Source organism: Zeus faber (genome assembly GCF_960531495.2).
Source record: "Zeus faber genome assembly, chromosome: 19".
Classification (NCBI taxonomy): Eukaryota; Metazoa; Chordata; class Actinopteri; order Zeiformes; family Zeidae; genus Zeus; species Zeus faber.
This window is the reverse complement of record NC_137206.1, coordinates 27,241,988-27,258,184: the sequence shown is the minus strand read 5'-3', so window position 1 is coordinate 27,258,184 and position 16,197 is coordinate 27,241,988.

The window sequence follows — 16,197 nt, the reverse complement described above, 5'->3', positions numbered from 1 at the left end:
GAATGACGGACAGAAAGATTGAAAGAAAGAATGAAAGAAAGATTGAAATAATGATTGAAAGTTTGAAAGAAAGATTGCAAGAAAGATTTAAACAAAGAAAGATTGAACGTAAGAAAGATTGAAAGAAATATTGAACGAAAGATTGAAAGAAAGGATGAAAGAAAGATTGAAAGAAAGATTGAAAAAAGAAAGATTGAAAGAAAGATTGAACGACTGAAGGAAAGAATGAAAGAAAGATTGAAAGAAAGATTGAAAGAAAGAAATATTGAAGGAAAGAGTGAAAGATTGAATGATTGAAAGAAAGACTGAAATAAAGATTGACAGACAGAAAGATTGAAAGAAAGAATGATAGAAAGATTGAAAGAAAGAATGAAAGAAAGATTGAACGATTGGAAGAAAGATTGAAAGAAAGAAAGATTGAAAGTAAGATAGATTGAAAGAAACAATGAAAGAAAGATTGAACGATTGGAAGAAATATTGAAAGAAAGAAAGATTGAAAGTAAGATAGATTGAAAGAAAGAATGAAAGAAAGTTTGAAAGATTTAAAGAAAGAATGAAAGAAAGATTGAAAGATTAAAAGAAAGATTGAAAGATTGAAAGATTGAAATAAAGATTGAAAGGTTAAAAGAAAGATTGAAAGAATGATTTAAAGAAAGATTGAAAGACTGAAAGAAAAATGAAAGGCATATTGAAAGAAAGATTGAAAGTAAGAAAGATTGAAAGAAAGAATGAAAGAAAGATTGAAAGATTGCAAGAAAGAATGAAAGAAATATTGAAAGATTGAAATATTGAAAGAAAGAATGAAAGAAAGATTCAAGATTCAAGATTTTTATTGGTCACATACATATACATACTTCCATACATATATGCAGTGAAATGTAATGCAACGCACCCGGTGGTAGCACACAATAAGTCCTAGGAAAAAGTACAAAAATAAAATAAAATAAAAAGTAGAAAATTCCTTTCTAATAGACCGACTAACTGACTCCTAAAACGCTCCTAAAACGCATACTGGCGATAGTGGCGCCGCCCCTAGCGGTCGCCTGCGCCGGCGCTCCGGTTACTTTCTTACTCTTTAGTATTTTTTTCCTTTTTTTATCACGATGTTCGCCAGAAAAACATCAACAATTAACTCATACGGCCGCGATGCACTCATGGATATAAAAATTTCCCTAAACGAACAACTTTGGGACTTTTTATCCGTGGGAGCAGAGTGGCTGGCGGAAATCCTACGCGGGAACACTCGCAACAACAACAAAAATGGAGTCGCTGTTCCACGAGCCGGCCCACGGAGGAAGCACCGAGGTAAACGAGGCGGCATTCGGGTCAGAATGGGTTAGAAGATTGAAAGATTGAAAGAAAGATTGAAAGAAAGATTGAAAGAAAGATTGAAAGAAAGATTGAAAGAAAGATTGAAAGAAAGATTGAAAGATTGAAAGATTGAAATAAAGATTGAAAGTTTGAAAGAAAGATTGAAAGAAAGATTTAAAGAAAGAAAGATTGAAAGAAATATTGAAAGAAAGATTGAAAGAAATAACAAAAGAAAGATTGAAAGAAAGAATGAAAGAAAGATTAAACGATTGGAAGAAATATTGAAAGAAAGATAGATTGAAAGTAAGATAGATTGAAAGAAAGAATGAAAGAAAGATTGAAAGATTTAAAGAAAGAATGAAAGAAAGATTGAAAGATTGAAATATTGAAAGAAAGAATGAAAGAAAGATTGAAAGACTGAAAGAAAGAATGAAAGGCAGATTGAAAGAAAGATTGAAAGTAAGAAAGATAAAAAGAAAGAATGAAAGAAAGATTGAAAGATTGCAAGAAAGAATGAAAGAATGAAAGAAATATTGAAAGATTGAAATATTGAAAGAAAGAATGAAAGAAAGTTTGAAAGATTGAAAGAAAGATTGAAAGATTGAAATAAAGATTGAAAGTTTGAAATAAAGATTGAAAGTTTGAAAGAAAGATTCAAAGAAAGATTTAAAGAAAGAAAGAAAGATTGAAAGAAAGATTGAAAGAAAGATTGAAAGAAAGAATGAAACAAAGATTGAAATAAAGAATGAAAGAAAGATTGAAAGAAAGATTGAAAGAAAGAAAGATTGAAAGATTGAATGATTGAAAGAAAGACTGAAAGAAACAATGACGGACAGAAAGATTGAAAGAAAGAATGAAAGAAAGATTGAAAAAAAGATTGAAAGACTGAAAGAAAGAATGAAAGAAACATTGAAAGATTAAACAATTGAAAGAAAGATTGCAAGAAAGATGGAAAGAATGAAAGATTGAAATAATGATTGAAAGTTTGAAAGAAAGATTGCAAGAAAGATTTAAACAAAGAAAGATTGAAAGTAAGAAAGATTGAAAGAAATATTGAACGAAAGATTGAAAGAAAGGATGAAAGAAAGATTGAAAGAAAGATTGAAAAAAGAAAGATTGAAAGAAAGATTGAACGACTGAAGGAAAGAATGAAAGAAAGATTGAAAGAAAGATTGAAAGAAAGAAATATTGAAGGAAAGAGTGAAAGATTGAATGATTGAAAGAAAGACTGAAAGAAAGATTGACAGACAGAAAGATTGAAAGAAAGAATGATAGAAAGATTGAAAGAAAGAATGAAAGAAAGATTGAACGATTGGAAGAAAGATTGAAAGAAAGAAAGATTGAAAGTAAGATAGATTGAAAGAAACAATGAAAGAAAGATTGAACGATTGGAAGAAATATTGAAAGAAAGAAAGATTGAAAGTAAGATAGATTGAAAGAAAGAATGAAAGAAAGTTTGAAAGATTTAAAGAAAGAATGAAAGAAAGATTGAATGATTGAAATATTGAAAAAAGAATGAAAGAAAGATTGAAAGATTAAAAGAAAGATTGAAAGATTGAAAGATTGAAATAAAGATTGAAAGGTTAAAAGAAAGATTGAAAGAATGATTTAAAGAAAGATTGAAAGACTGAAAGAAAAATGAAAGGCATATTGAAAGAAAGATTGAAAGTAAGAAAGATTGAAAGAAAGAATGAAAGAAAGATTGAAAGATTGCAAGAAAGAATGAAAGAAATATTGAAAGATTGAAATATTGAAAGAAAGAATGAAAGAAAGATTCAAGATTCAAGATTTTTATTTGTCACATACATATACATACTTCCATACATATATGCAGTGAAATGTAATGCAACGCACCCGGTGGTAGCACACAATAAGTCCTAGGAAAAAGTACAAAAATAAAATAAAATAAAAAGTAGAAAATTCCTTTCTAATAGACCGACTAACTGACTCCTAAAACGCTCCTAAAACGCATACTGGCGATAGTGGCGCCGCCCCTAGCGGTCGCCTGCGCCGGCGCTCCGGTTACTTTCTTACTCTTTAGTATTTTTTTCCTTTTTTTATCACGATGTTCGCCAGAAAAACATCAACAATTAACTCATACGGCCGCGATGCACTCATGGATATAAAAATTTCCCTAAACGAACAACTTTGGGACTTTTTATCCGTGGGAGCAGAGTGGCTGGCGGAAATCCTACGCGGGAACACTCGCAACAACACAAAAATGGAGTCGCTGTTCCACGAGCCGGCCCACGGAGGAAGCACCGAGGTAAACGAGGCGGCATTCGGGTCAGAATGGGTTAGAAGATTGAAAGATTGAAAGAAAGATTGAAAGAAAGATTGAAAGAAAGATTTAAAGAAAGATTTAAAGAAAGAAAGAAAGATTGAAAGAAAGATTGAAAGAAATAACAAAAGATAGATTGAAAGAAATAATGAAAGAAAGATTGAACGATTGGAAGAAATATTGAAAGATAGAAAAATTGAAAGGAAGAAAGATTGAAAGAAAGAATGAAAGAAAGATTGAAAGATTGAAAGAAAGAATGAAAGAAAGATTAAAAGATTGAAATATTGAAAGAAAGAATGAAAGAAAGATTGAAAGATTGAAAGAAAGATTGAAAGAAAGATTGAAAGATTGAAATATTTAAAGAAAGATTGAAAGATTGAAAGAAAGATGGAAAGAAAGATTGAAAGAAAGAAAGATTGAAAGAAAGAATGAAAGAAAGATTGAAAGAAAGATTGAAAGATTGAAAGAAAGATTGATAGAAAGAATGAAAGAAAGATTGAAAGAAAGATTTAAAGAAAGATAGATTGAAAGTAAGAACGATTGAAAGAAATATTGAAAGAAAGATTGAAAGATTGAAAGAAAGATTGAAAGAAAGAATGAAATAAAGATTGAAAGAAAGATTGAAAAAAAGAAAGATTGAAAGAAAGATTGAAAGAAAGAAATATTGAAGGAAAGAGTGAAAGATTGAATGATTGAAAGAAAGACTGAAATAAAGATTGACAGACAGAAAGATTGAAAGAAAGAATGATAGAAAGATTGAAAGAAAGAATGAAAGAAAGATTGAACGATTGGAAGAAAGATTGAAAGAAAGAAAGATTGAAAGTAAGATAGATTGAAAGAAACAATGAAAGAAAGATTGAACGATTGGAAGAAATATTGAAAGAAAGAAAGATTGAAAGTAAGATAGATTGAAAGAAAGAATGAAAGAAAGTTTGAAAGATTTAAAGAAAGAATGAAAGAAAGATTGAAAGATTAAAAGAAAGATTGAAAGATTGAAAGATTGAAATAAAGATTGAAAGGTTAAAAGAAAGATTGAAAGAATGATTTAAAGAAAGATTGAAAGACTGAAAGAAAAATGAAAGGCATATTGAAAGAAAGATTGAAAGTAAGAAAGATTGAAAGAAAGAATGAAAGAAAGATTGAAAGATTGCAAGAAAGAATGAAAGAAATATTGAAAGATTGAAATATTGAAAGAAAGAATGAAAGAAAGATTCAAGATTCAAGATTTTTATTGGTCACATACATATACATACTTCCATACATATATGCAGTGAAATGTAATGCAACGCACCCGGTGGTAGCACACAATAAGTCCTAGGAAAAAGTACAAAAATAAAATAAAATAAAAAGTAGAAAATTCCTTTCTAATAGACCGACTAACTGACTCCTAAAACGCTCCTAAAACGCATACTGGCGATAGTGGCGCCGCCCCTAGCGGTCGCCTGCGCCGGCGCTCCGGTTACTTTCTTACTCTTTAGTATTTTTTTCCTTTTTTTATCACGATGTTCGCCAGAAAAACATCAACAATTAACTCATACGGCCGCGATGCACTCATGGATATAAAAATTTCCCTAAACGAACAACTTTGGGACTTTTTATCCGTGGGAGCAGAGTGGCTGGCGGAAATCCTACGCGGGAACACTCGCAACAACAACAAAAATGGAGTCGCTGTTCCACGAGCCGGCCCACGGGGGAAGCACCGAGGTAAACGAGGCGGCATTCGGGTCAGAATGGGTTAGAAGATTGAAAGATTGAAAGAAAGATTGAAAGAAAGATTTTAAGAAAGGTTGAAAGACTGAAAGAAAGAATGAAAGATTGAAAGAAAGAATGAAAGAATGATTGAAAGAAAGAATGAACGAATGAAAGAAAGATTGAAAGATTGAAAGAAATATTGAAAGAAAGAGAGAATGAAAGTAAGAAAGATTGAAAGAAAGATTGAAAGTAATAAAGATTGAAAGAAAGAATGAAAGAAAAATTGAAAGATTGATAGATTGAAAGAAAGATTGAAAGAAAGAAAGATTTATAGAAAGAATGAAAGAAATATTGAAATTCTGAAGGAAAGAATGAAAGAAAGATGGAAAGAAAGATGGAAAGAAAGATTGACAGAAAGAAAGATTGAAAGAAATATTGAAAGAAAGATTGAAAGATTGAAAGAAAGAATGAAAGACAGAAAGATTGAAAGAAACAATGAAAGAAAGATTGAAAGATTAAAAGAAAGAATGAAAGAACGATTGAAAGAAAGATTGAAAGAAAGATTGAAAGAAAGATTGAAAGAAAGATTGAATGAAAGAATGAAAGAAAGAATGAAACAAAGATTGAAATAAAGAATGAAAGAAAGATTGAAAGAAAGATAGAAGGAAAGATTGAAAGATTGAATGATTGAAAGAAAGACTGAAAGAAAGAATGACGGACAGAAAGATTGAAAGAAAGAATGAAAGAAAGATTGAAAAAAAGATTGAAAGACTGAAAGAAAGAATGAAAGAAAGATTGAAAGAAACAATGAAAGAAAGATTGAAAGATTAAAAGAGAGAATGAAAGAAAGATTGAAAAATTGAAAGATTGAAAGAAAGACTAAAAGAAAGAAAGAACGATTGAAAGAAAGAATGAAAGAAAGATTGAAAAAAAAATTGAAAGACTGAAGGAAAGAATGAAAGAAAGATTGAAAGATTAAACAATTGAAAGAAAGATTGCAAGAAAGATTGAAAAATTGAAAGATTGAAAGAAAGACTAAAAGAAAGAAAGAACGATTGAAAGAAAGATTGAAAGAAAGATTGAAAGAAAGAAAGATTGAAAGAAAGAATGAAACAAAGATTGAAATAAACAATGAAAGAAAGATTGAAAGAAAGATAGAAAGAAAGCTTGAAAGAAAGAAAGATTGAAAGATTGAATGATTGAAAGAAAGATTGAAAGAAAGATTGAAAGCTTGAAAGAAAGATTGAAAGAAAGATTTTAAGAAAGGTTGAAAGACTGAAAGAAAGAATGAAAGATTGAAAGAAAGAATGAAAGAATGATTGAAAGAAAGAATGAACGAATGAAAGAAAGATTGAAAGATTGAAAGAAATATTGAATGAAAGAGAGAATGAAAGTAAGAAAGATTGAAAGAAAGATTGAAAGTAATAAAGATTGAAAGAAAGAATGAAAGAAAAATTGAAAGATTGATAGATTGAAAGAAAGATTGAAAGAAAGAAAGATTTATAGAAAGAATGAAAGAAATATTGAAATACTGAAGGAAAGAATGAAAGAAAGATGGAAAGAAAGATGGAAAGAAAGATTGACAGAAAGAAAGATTGAAAGAAATATTGAAAGAAAGATTGAAAGATTGAAAGAAAGAATGAAAGACAGAAAGATTGAAAGAAACAATGAAAGAAAGATTGAAAGATTAAAAGAAAGAATGAAAGAACGATTGAAAGAAAGATTGAAAGAAAGATTGAAAGAAAGATTGAATGAAAGAATGAAAGAAAGAATGAAACAAAGATTGAAATAAAGAATGAAAGAAAGATTGAAAGAAAGATAGAAGGAAAGATTGAAAGATTGAATGATTGAAAGAAAGACTGAAAGAAAGAATGACGGACAGAAAGATTGAAAGAAAGAATGAAAGAAAGATTGAAAAAAAGATTGAAAGACTGAAAGAAAGAATGAAAGAAAGATTGAAAGAAACAATGATAGAAAGATTGAAAGATTAAAAGAGAGAATGAAAGAAAGATTGAAAAATTGAAAGATTGAAAGAAAGACTAAAAGAAAGAAAGAACAATTGAAAGAAAGAATGAAAGAAAGATTGAAAAAAAAATTGAAAGACTGAAGGAAAGAATGAAAGAAAGATTGAAAGATTAAACAATTGAAAGAAAGATTGCAAGAAAGATTGAAAAAAGAAAGATTGAAAAAAGAAAGATTGAATGGAAGAATGAAAGAAAGATTGAAAGAAAGATTGAAAGATTGAAAGAAAGAATGAAAGAAAGATTGAAAGAAAGATTGAAAGATTGAAAGAAAGATTGATAGAAAGAATGAAAGAAAGATTGAAAGAAAGATTTAAAGAAAGATAGATTGAAAGTAAGAACGATTGAAAGAAATATTGAAAGAAAGATTGAAAGATTGAAAGAAAGATTGAAAGAAAGAATGAAATAAAGATTGAAAGAAAGATTGAAAAAAAGAAAGATTGAAAGAAAGATTGAAAGAAAGAAATATTGAAGGAAAGAGTGAAAGATTGAATGATTGAAAGAAAGACTGAAATAAAGATTGACAGACAGAAAGATTGAAAGAAAGAATGATAGAAAGATTGAAAGAAAGAATGAAAGAAAGATTGAACGATTGGAAGAAAGATTGAAAGAAAGAAAGATTGAAAGTAAGATAGATTGAAAGAAACAATGAAAGAAAGATTGAACGATTGGAAGAAATATTGAAAGAAAGAAAGATTGAAAGTAAGATAGATTGAAAGAAAGAATGAAAGAAAGTTTGAAAGATTTAAAGAAAGAATGAAAGAAAGATTGAAAGATTAAAAGAAAGATTGAAAGATTGAAAGATTGAAATAAAGATTGAAAGGTTAAAAGAAAGATTGAAAGAATGATTTAAAGAAAGATTGAAAGACTGAAAGAAAAATGAAAGGCATATTGAAAGAAAGATTGAAAGTAAGAAAGATTGAAAGAAAGAATGAAAGAAAGATTGAAAGATTGCAAGAAAGAATGAAAGAAATATTGAAAGATTGAAATATTGAAAGAAAGAATGAAAGAAAGATTCAAGATTCAAGATTTTTATTGGTCACATACATATACATACTTCCATACATATATGCAGTGAAATGTAATGCAACGCACCCGGTGGTAGCACACAATAAGTCCTAGGAAAAAGTACAAAAATAAAATAAAATAAAAAGTAGAAAATTCCTTTCTAATAGACCGACTAACTGACTCCTAAAACGCTCCTAAAACGCATACTGGCGATAGTGGCGCCGCCCCTAGCGGTCGCCTGCGCCGGCGCTCCGGGTACTTTCTTACTCTTTAGTATTTTTTTCCTTTTTTTATCACGATGTTCGCCAGAAAAACATCAACAATTAACTCATACGGCCGCGATGCACTCATGGATATAAAAATTTCCCTAAACGAACAACTTTGGGACTTTTTATCCGTGGGAGCAGAGTGGCTGGCGGAAATCCTACGCGGGAACACTCGCAACAACAACAAAAATGGAGTCGCTGTTCCACGAGCCGGCCCACGGGGGAAGCACCGAGGTAAACGAGGCGGCATTCGGGTCAGAATGGGTTAGAAGATTGAAAGATTGAAAGAAAGATTGAAAGAAAGATTTTAAGAAAGGTTGAAAGACTGAAAGAAAGAATGAAAGATTGAAAGAAAGAATGAAAGAATGATTGAAAGAAAGAATGAACGAATGAAAGAAAGATTGAAAGATTGAAAGAAATATTGAAAGAAAGAGAGAATGAAAGTAAGAAAGATTGAAAGAAAGATTGAAAGTAATAAAGATTGAAAGAAAGAATGAAAGAAAAATTGAAAGATTGATAGATTGAAAGAAAGATTGAAAGAAAGAAAGATTTATAGAAAGAATGAAAGAAATATTGAAATTCTGAAGGAAAGAATGAAAGAAAGATGGAAAGAAAGATGGAAAGAAAGATTGACAGAAAGAAAGATTGAAAGAAATATTGAAAGAAAGATTGAAAGATTGAAAGAAAGAATGAAAGACAGAAAGATTGAAAGAAACAATGAAAGAAAGATTGAAAGATTAAAAGAAAGAATGAAAGAACGATTGAAAGAAAGATTGAAAGAAAGATTGAAAGAAAGATTGAAAGAAAGATTGAATGAAAGAATGAAAGAAAGAATGAAACAAAGATTGAAATAAAGAATGAAAGAAAGATTGAAAGAAAGATAGAAGGAAAGATTGAAAGATTGAATGATTGAAAGAAAGACTGAAAGAAAGAATGACGGACAGAAAGATTGAAAGAAAGAATGAAAGAAAGATTGAAAAAAAGATTGAAAGACTGAAAGAAAGAATGAAAGAAAGATTGAAAGAAACAATGAAAGAAAGATTGAAAGATTAAAAGAGAGAATGAAAGAAAGATTGAAAAATTGAAAGATTGAAAGAAAGACTAAAAGAAAGAAAGAACGATTGAAAGAAAGAATGAAAGAAAGATTGAAAAAAAAATTGAAAGACTGAAGGAAAGAATGAAAGAAAGATTGAAAGATTAAACAATTGAAAGAAAGATTGCAAGAAAGATTGAAAAATTGAAAGATTGAAAGAAAGACTAAAAGAAAGAAAGAACGATTGAAAGAAAGATTGAAAGAAAGATTGAAAGAAAGAAAGATTGAAAGAAAGAATGAAACAAAGATTGAAATAAACAATGAAAGAAAGATTGAAAGAAAGATAGAAAGAAAGCTTGAAAGAAAGAAAGATTGAAAGATTGAATGATTGAAAGAAAGACTGAAAGAAAGATTGAAAGCTTGAAAGAAAGATTGAAAGAAAGATTTTAAGAAAGGTTGAAAGACTGAAAGAAAGAATGAAAGATTGAAAGAAAGAATGAAAGAATGATTGAAAGAAAGAATGAACGAATGAAAGAAAGATTGAAAGATTGAAAGAAATATTGAATGAAAGAGAGAATGAAAGTAAGAAAGATTGAAAGAAAGATTGAAAGTAATAAAGATTGAAAGAAAGAATGAAAGAAAAATTGAAAGATTGATAGATTGAAAGAAAGATTGAAAGAAAGAAAGATTTATAGAAAGAATGAAAGAAATATTGAAATACTGAAGGAAAGAATGAAAGAAAGATGGAAAGAAAGATGGAAAGAAAGATTGACAGAAAGAAAGATTGAAAGAAATATTGAAAGAAAGATTGAAAGATTGAAAGAAAGAATGAAAGACAGAAAGATTGAAAGAAACAATGAAAGAAAGATTGAAAGATTAAAAGATAGAATGAAAGAACGATTGAAAGAAAGATTGAAAGAAAGATTGAAAGAAAGATTGAATGAAAGAATGAAAGAAAGAATGAAACAAAGATTGAAATAAAGAATGAAAGAAAGATTGAAAGAAAGATAGAAGGAAAGATTGAAAGATTGAATGATTGAAAGAAAGACTGAAAGAAAGAATGACGGACAGAAAGATTGAAAGAAAGAATGAAAGAAAGATTGAAAAAAAGATTGAAAGACTGAAAGAAAGAATGAAAGAAAGATTGAAAGAAACAATGATAGAAAGATTGAAAGATTAAAAGAGAGAATGAAAGAAAGATTGAAAAATTGAAAGATTGAAAGAAAGACTAAAAGAAAGAAAGAACAATTGAAAGAAAGAATGAAAGAAAGATTGAAAAAAAAATTGAAAGACTGAAGGAAAGAATGAAAGAAAGATTGAAAGATTAAACAATTGAAAGAAAGATTGCAAGAAAGATTGAAAAAAGAAAGATTGAAAAAAGAAAGATTGAATGGAAGAATGAAAGAAAGATTGAAAGAAAGATTGAAAGATTGAAAGAAAGAATGAGAGAAAGATTGAATGATTGAAAGATTGAAAGATTGAAAGAAAGAATGAAAGAAAGACTGAAAGATTGAAAGAAAAATTTAAAGAAAGATTGAAAGATTGAAAGATTGAAAGAAAGATTGAGAGTTTGAAAGAAATATTGAAAGACTGAAAGAAAGATTGCAAGAAAGATTGAAAAAAAGAAAGATTTAAAGATAGAATAAAAGAAAAATTGAAAGAAAGATTGAAAAAAGAAAGAAAGATTGAAAGATTGAAAGAAAGAATGAAAGAAAGATTGAAAAATTGAAAGATTGAAAGAAAGACAAAAAGAAAGATAGAAAGAAAGATTGAAAGAAAGAAAGATTGAAAGATTGAATGATTGAAAGAAAGATTGAAAGAAAGATTGAAAGAAAGATTTTAAGAAAGGTTGAAAGACTGAAAGAAAGAATGAAAGATTGAAAGAAAGAATGAAAGAACGATTGAAAGAAAGAATGAAAGAATGAAAGAAAGATTGAAAGATTGGAAGAAATATTGAAAGAAAGAGAGAATGAAAGTAAGAAAGATTGAAAGAAAGATTGAAAGTAATAAAGATTGAAAGAAAGAATGAAAGAAAAATTGAAAGATTGAAAGATTGAAAGAAAGATTGAAAGAAAGATTTAAAGAAAGATTGAAAGACTGAAAGAAAGAATGAATAAAAGAATTAAAGAAAGATTGAAAGATTGAAAGATTGAAAGAATGATTGAAAGATTGAAAGAAAGATTGAATGAAAGAAAGATTTATAGAAAGAATGAAAGAAAGATTGAAAAAAGAAAGTAAGATTGAAAGAAAGATTGAAAGATTGAAAGAAAGAATGAAAGAAAGACTGAAAGATTGAAAGAAAAATTTAAAGAAAGATTGAAAGATTGAAAGATTGAAAGAAAGATTGAGAGTTTGAAAGAAATATTGAAAGACTGAAAGAAAGATTGCAAGAAAGATTGAAAAAAAGAAAGATTTAAAGATAGAATAAAAGAAAAATTGAAAGAAAGATTGAAAAAAGAAAGAAAGATTGAAAGATTGAAAGAAAGAATGAAAGAAAGATTGAAAAATTGAAAGATTGAAAGAAAGACAAAAAGAAAGATAGAAAGAAAGATTGAAAGAAAGAAAGATTGAAAGATTGAATGATTGAAAGAAAGATTGAAAGAAAGATTGAAAGAAAGATTTTAAGAAAGGTTGAAAGACTGAAAGAAAGAATGAAAGATTGAAAGAAAGAATGAAAGAACGATTGAAAGAAAGAATGAAAGAATGAAAGAAAGATTGAAAGATTGGAAGAAATATTGAAAGAAAGAGAGAATGAAAGTAAGAAAGATTGAAAGAAAGATTGAAAGTAATAAAGATTGAAAGAAAGAATGAAAGAAAAATTGAAAGATTGAAAGATTGAAAGAAAGATTGAAAGAAAGATTTAAAGAAAGATTGAAAGACTGAAAGAAAGAATGAATAAAAGAATTAAAGAAAGATTGAAAGATTGAAAGATTGAAAGAAAGATTGAAAGATTGAAAGAAAGATTGAAAGAAAGAAAGATTTATAGAAAGAATGAAAGAAAGATTGAAAAAAGAAAGAAAGATTGAAAGAAAGATTGAAAGTTTGAAAGAAAGAATGAAAGAAAGATTGAAAAAAAGATTGAAAAAAAGAAAAATTGAGAGAAAGATGGAACGAAATATTGAAAGACTGAAGGAAAGAAAGAAAGAAAGTCTGAAAATATGAAAGATTGAAAGAAATATTGAAAGAAAGATTGAAAGATTGAAAGAAAGAATGAAAGAAAGATTGAAAGATTGAAAGATTGAAAGAAAGATTGAAAGTTTGAAAGAAATATTGAAAGACTGAAAGAAAGATTGAAAGATTGAAAGATTGAAAGAAAGATTGAAAGTTTGAAAGAAATATTGAAAGACTGAAAGAAAGATTGCAAGAAAGATTGAAAAAAAAGAAAGATTTAAAGATAGAATAAAAGAAAGATTGAAAGAAAGATTGAAAAAAGAAAGAAAGATTGAAAGATTGAAAGAAATATTGAAAGACAGAAAGATTGAAAGAAACAATGAAAGAAAGATTGAAAGATTAAAAGAAAGAATGAAAGAAAGATTGAAAAATTGAAAGATTGAAAGAAAGACTAAAAGAAAGAAAGAACGATTGAAAGAAAGATTAAAAGAAAGATTGAAAGAAAGAATGATTGTAAGAAAGAATGAATCAAAGATTGAAATAAAGAATGAAAGAAAGATTGAAAGAAAGAATGAAAGAAAGATTGAAAGTTTGAAAGAAAGAATGAAAGAATTAAAGAAAGATTGAAAGAAATATTGAAAGAAAGAATGAAAGAAAGATTGAAAGATTAAACAATTGAAAGAAAGATTGCAAGAAAGATTGAAAAAAGAAAGATTGAAAGAAAGAATGAAAGAAAGATTGAAAGAAAGATGGAAAGAAAGACTGAAAGAAAGAAAGATTGAAAGAAATAACAAAAAAAAGATTGAAAGAAATAATGAAAGAAAGATTGAACGATTGGAAGAAATATTGAAAGATAGAAAAATTGAAAGTAAGAAAGATTGAAAGAAAGAATGAAAGAAAGATTGAAAGATTGAAAGAAAGAATGAAAGAAAGATTGAAAGATTGAAATATTGAAAGAAAGAATGAAAGAAAGATTGAAAGATTGAAAGAAAGATTGAAAGATTGAAATATTTAAAGAAAGATTGAAAGATTGAAAGAAAGAATGAAAGAAAGATTGAAAGAAAGGATGAAAGAATGAAAGAAAAATTGACAGATTGAAATAAATATTGAAAAAAGAAAGATTGAAAGAAAGAATGAAAGAATGATTGAAAGAAAGATGGAAAGAAAGATTGAAAGAAAAAAAGATTGAAAGAAAGAATGAAAGAAAGATTGAAAGAAAGATGGAAAGAAAGATTGAAAGAAAGAATGAAAGAAAGATTGAAAGATTGAAAGAAAGAATGAAAGATAAATTGAAAGATTGAAAGATTGAAAGAGAGATTGAAAGAGAGATTGAAAGAAAGAAAGATTGAAAGAAATAACAAAAAAAGATTGAAAGAAATAATGAAAGAAAGATTGAACGATTGAAAGAAAGAATGAAAGAAAGATTGAAAGATTGAAATATTGAAAGAAAGAATGAAAGAAAGATTGAAAGATTGAAAGAAAGATTGAAAGATTGAAATATTTAAAGAAAGATTGAAAGATTGAAAGAAAGAATGAAAGAACGATTGAAAGAAAGGATGAAAGAATGAAAGAAAAATTGACAGATTGAAATAAATATTGAAAAAAGAAAGATTGAAAGAAAGAATGAAAGAATGATTGAAAGAAAGGTGGAAAGAAAGATTGAAAGAAAAAAAGATTGAAAGAAAGAATGAAAGAAAGATTGAAAGAAAGATGGAAAGAAAGATTGAAAGAAAGAATGAAAGAAAGACTGAAAGATTGAAAGAAAGAATGAAAGATAAATTGAAAGATTGAAAGATTGAAAGAGAGATTGAAAGAGAGATTGAAAGAAAGAAAGATTGAAAGAAATAACAAAAAAAGATTGAAAGAAATAATGAAAGAAAGATTGAACGATTGGAAGAAATATTGAAAGATAAAAAATTGAAAGTAAGAAAGATTGAAAGAAAGAATGAAAGAAAGATTGAAAGATTGAAAGAAAGAATGAAAGAAAGATTGAAAGATTGAAATATTGAAAGAAAGAATGAAAGAAAGATTGAAAGATTGAAAGAGAGATTGAAAGAAAGAAAGATTGAAAGTAAGAAAAATTGAAAGAAATATTGAAAGAAAGATTGAAAGATTGAAAGAAAGAATGAGAGAAAGATTGAAAGATTGAAAGATTGAAAGAAAGACAAAAAGAAAGATAGAAAGAAAGTTTGAAAGAAAGAAAGATTGAAAGATTAAAAGAAAGAATGAAAGAAAGATTGAAAGAAAGATTGAAAGCTTGAAAGAAAGATTGAAAGAAAGATTTTAAGAAATGTTGAAAGACTGAAAGAAAGAATGAAAGATTGAAAGAAAGAATGAAAGAAAGATTGAAAGAAAGATTTTAAGAAAGGTTGAAAGACTGAAAGAAAGAATGAAAGATTGAAAGAAAGAAGGAAAGAACGATTGAAAGAAAGAATGAAAGAATGAAAGAAAGATTGAAAGATTGGAAGATATATTGAAAGAAAGAGAGAATGAAAGTAAGAAAGATTGAAAGAAAGATTGAAAGTTATAAAGATTGAAAGAAAGAATGAAAGAAAAATTGAAAGATTGAAAGATTGAAAGAAAGATTTAAAGAAAGATTGAAAGACTGAAAGAAAGAATGAATAAAAGAATTAAAGAAAGATTGAAAGATTGAAAGATTGAAAGAAAGATTGAAAGACTAAAAGTAAGAATGAAAAAAAAGAATGAAAGAAAGATTGAAAAAAACAAAGATTGAAAGAAAGAAAGATTTATAGAAAGATTGAAAGAATGATTGAAAAAATAAAGATAGATTGAAAGAAAGATTGAATGAAAGATTGAAAGAAATATTGAAAGATTGAAAGAAAGAATGAAAGAAAGATTGAAAGAAAGATTGAAAGCTTGAAAGAAAGATTGAAAGAAAGATTTTAAGAAATGTTGAAAGACTGAAAGAAAGAATGAAAGATTGAAAGAAAGAATGAAAGAAAGATTGAAAGAAAGATTTTAAGAAAGGTTGAAAGACTGAAAGAAAGAATGAAAGATTGAAAGAAAGAAGGAAAGAACGATTGAAAGAAAGAATGAAAGAATGAAAGAAAGATTGAAAGATTGGAAGATATATTGAAAGAAAGAGAGAATGAAAGTAAGAAAGATTGAAAGAAAGATTGAAAGTTATAAAGATTGAAAGAAAGAATGAAAGAAAAATTGAAAGATTGAAAGATTGAAAGAAAGATTTAAAGAAAGATTGAAAGACTGAAAGAAAGAATGAATAAAAGAATTAAAGAAAGATTGAAAGATTGAAAGATTGAAAGAAAGATTGAAAGACTAAAAGTAAGAATGAAAAAAAAGAATGAAAGAAAGATTGAAAAAAACAAAGATTGAAAGAAAGAAAGATTTATAGAAAGATTGAAAGAATGATTGAAAAAATAAAGATAGATTGAAAGAAAGATTGAATGAAAGATTGAAAGAAATATTGAAAGATTGAAAGAAAGAATGAAAGAA